We start from the raw sequence: 4,190 nt of genomic DNA on the forward strand, positions 1-4,190 counted from the left end.
ATATTCTATATTTTAATATTAAAAAACGAAATATTCCATATTTTAATAAAATTCACACGATTTTATTGTTTTACCCTCACCAAAAAATAGAAAACTGGATTTGATAGTGTATTCATTAAGGGTGATTAAGACTAATCATCTCAAAACACGATTAGACTTATATACCCCTAACAATTAAGAACAAAAAATTTCGAAATCGAGGGTGTTTAGGACATTAGTATAGAGATCAACACACGATTAGACTTATATACCCCTAATTACGAAGAAGAAGAAATTTCGAGAAGAACAATTCATTAAGGGTGTTTAGGACAAATCATTCCAACTTTTAACTACAGGCCTCCAATGCCCTAACTTTGAATATGGTGCGTTTCTACTTCTCAATTAATTATTGTAGAGATAATACCAAGTAGTTTACTATGAGGAGTGAGGTGCACATCTTCTTCTTCTTTTTTTTTTATGGTTTGGAATAATATGTAAAAGCCATCATATACAACAAATTAAATTTTATACTATTAAACAAGATTTGCACTTTGCATAATTTGATTCTATAACCAGATAAAATTGGTTGTAGAATCTAGCCAAATTCAATATTAAACTTTGTTCAGAAGTGTGTCAAACTAATCTTGAAAATTTGAAAGTTTTATGAAGTTTTCATATATATAATTACTAATGAATCTTCATCTCACTAATGAATTATTTGCATGCAAATGAAATCCGAATCATAAAAGATTACATTTTCATTGGTAGAATACAAATAAGGCATTTTAACTGGGCTAATATACTTAGACTAGATCATCACCCGTACTAAATTACAGGTTGAATTTTATTTATTACAAAATTTATATAATATCTATATTAGAACTACGTTTTAATATATTATAATAGTAAGTGAAAAATATTAATTTTTTTGTCAGTCCCTATATACAATATTATAATTAGAATAAATATAGATTTTTTTCTATAATACTCAATTGTGGATAAATTTTTTTTAAGATATGAAAACGGAAAATAATTTTATTTTTTAAAAAGTAATATTTTTTGAACAATGAGTTAGTTTATGTTAACAACCACAAAAGTAGGATTGCATATATTTCAGTTAGATCAAAAATTAAAATATCATAAATGAATAACATATAAAACATGGATTATTTTGAACTAATTAAGAAAATTAGCTATTATTTTGAATTAATTTAGAAAACTCCTTTTCAATTTATAATTCTTTGGTTGTTGAAATTGAGATTTCTTTGAGCTAATCTAATTACAGAATTTGTTTGAGATTTATAACTACGGAATTTACCAATTATTCGCATAATCGAATATGTTATAAACATATATTTAGTATATAATAATACCAAAATCAACCTGTGCGTGGAGTCTATATTTTTATTTTAGAATCTTAATATTTCATTTTAAAATATTGCGTGCACAATCTATTATTCGTTAATTCGAAAATTGCTTGCGGAATCAAATTTTCAAATATTTAGAGGTGTCAAACCATATTTAAATGTTCTACACTATTTTTAAATATTCCAAATTAAAATCTTTAAAATTTTTTTGTAGTTTATAAAATTATGAATTTCAAAAAACAAATTATATGAAATTAAATATAACTATTCAAATAGTTATAAGGATCAAAACTCATTTCATCATATAATATATTATATTTAACCCGCTACCTATTATAAATATTTTTAAAAATAATCAAATTAGAGTATTTATAATTTTTAACTTTTTGAACTATTAAGTATTGATGATATTCTCTAAAAATATTAAGTAAAACTTATTTTAAATGTTTCAAATTAAAATATTTAATTTTTTATTTTAGTATATAAAATTATACATTTCAAAAAAATAAATGTATGAAATCGAATATAAATATTCAAATTCTGACCCGTTGCTCAGTCGGAATTTTTGTTGAATTTATTTTTGTCTAAAAGAAATATATTACTCAAGTCTGAATTTTTGACCCGTTTAATTGTTTCCTTTATAGATTGAACAATTTATATGCGTTTTTAAAAATTCAAAGCTTGGCATATGCAGAAAAAAATTACTTTTGTTTTTAATTATGTAGATGATATGATGATTTATTTGTTTCATATAAATATAATCATATAAAGATGAGAGGTGAAGTTTAATGATTAATAACAAATTAATATGGTAAGTTAGATATCAAATCTTATATGTTCATTTTGATTGGTCATTTAAAAAAAAAATAATAATAACAGATTTTCGTTTTATAATTTAATTAAATTAATTAAATGATATAAATTAGTATTTTACTTGTTTATCCTTAATAAATTGAATGAAATTTGTTCTAAAATAAGATTTTTGTAATGGCATTCTTAAGTAATTATTTACAAAAAGGAAGGTTAGTTAAGGGTATCTTATAAAGTGTACTTCCCAAATAATAGTATAGGATTAATATACTGTAGTACCAATATAACTGAACTTTGTCACTGAGCTTACGGCAAAAAACATATGAATTAGTAATTTCTCCTATTTTTGAGCAAATTATTACTAATTTTTCAATATTTTGATTTAAGCTTTTTATTAAGTTATTATTCCTTCCAACGTTTTTTTTTTCTTTTGATATCTTTAATTCCTTCAAATGTTTCATTCATGGTTTCAGTTTTTCCGTAATCTTTTCTCATAAAGACCATTATAAATATACTACTATGTAATACACATGCAAATTTTATTTTATTTAAATTTATCGAGTAATTTTATTTATACTAAATTATAAATATTTGGTAAATTAATTTGTGTTTATAGTAATAATATTCCTTCTGTATCTTTTTTTTTTTGTTTTTAAAAATAGATATTGTAAGATTTCTATGTGATATTTATTAGTTATTATTGATGAATTGTAAATTTTAAGAAAAATATTGGAATACTATTGGTTTTGAGCTATAGAAAATTAACCACACAAAATAATATATTTATATTCAGATTTTAAAATGTTTTTTAATATGTGTGATATTCTTAGAAATATCTTAATAAAGAGTATATTTCATAGTCAGGTAAAATGTGTAAAACAATTTATTTAAATAAAATAATAAAGAAAAAATAATTTAGAAAAGTGTCAACAATGTCTAATTTAGAAAAGTGTCATAATGTCTAATTTAGAAAAGGGCCGCCATTCAACAAAATTAGTTTAGGAAAATATCAACACTATTTTACTATTAACATGAATTAATTTATTAAAAAAAAAAAAATTTGTTATACATAAAACTATATATAAAATTACGTATAATAAATTCGTTTGTAAGTGTATTCCACGTTTTGTTTTAGAATTCTAAACAAACGTTTGGTTGCACAATTCATCACTAGTCAATTTTATTGGTTTTAGGTGAAAAAATATATGCTGGTATAGTAGAAAACATAGTATTTATAGTAGAGACTTTTGTTATTTTTCAGGTCATATAGTAATATAAGATTTATTTCAAACTAAATATGTATTTAAGAAAATCAAATAATTTAATCAGTAAAATTTTGAAATAGGGTATAGAAATTTGAGAAATTGTTAAAAATGCCCCTTTTTCAATACCCCTTTTCAAAAATGCCCCCTTTGAGAGTCTATTTTTAAGTTTGCCCTCTTTTAATTTTTAATGACCATTTTACCCTTATTTGAAACAAAATTAGGTCCACAAAATACAAAATATTTTTTGGCGGGAAAAGTGATCCCGCAATTTTCCCGCCAAAACACTTGTAAAAACCCTGTAAAATTTTCCCGTAAAAATTTTTCCCGCCAAAAAATTTTCCCGCCAAAAAACTTTTTTTGCGGGAAAAGTGATTCCGCAATTTTTTTTGCGAAATTTTTTTGGCTGGAAAATTTTTGGCGGGAAAAATTTACAAGGTATTTTAAAGGTTTACAGAGTATTTACAAGTGTTTTGTAAGGTTTTACAATGTATTTTAAAAGGTTTTACAAGGTACTTATAAGGTTTTATAAGGTATTTATAACTTGTAAAACCTTATAAAAAACTTGTAAAACCTTATAACTTGTAAAAACCTTATAAAATAGCTTGTAAAATCTTATAATATCTTATAAATACCTTGTAAATACGTTGTAAAACCTTTTAAAATACATTGTAAAACCTTATAAATACCTTGTAAAAAACCTTTAAAATACCTTGTAAATTTTTGGCGGGAAAAATTTTCCCGCCAAAAATTAACGCCAAAAAAATGCGAA

The sequence above is a fragment of the Arabidopsis lyrata genome, assembly GCF_000004255.2.
Source record: "Arabidopsis lyrata subsp. lyrata unplaced genomic scaffold ARALYscaffold_1, whole genome shotgun sequence".
Classification (NCBI taxonomy): Eukaryota; Viridiplantae; Streptophyta; class Magnoliopsida; order Brassicales; family Brassicaceae; genus Arabidopsis; species Arabidopsis lyrata.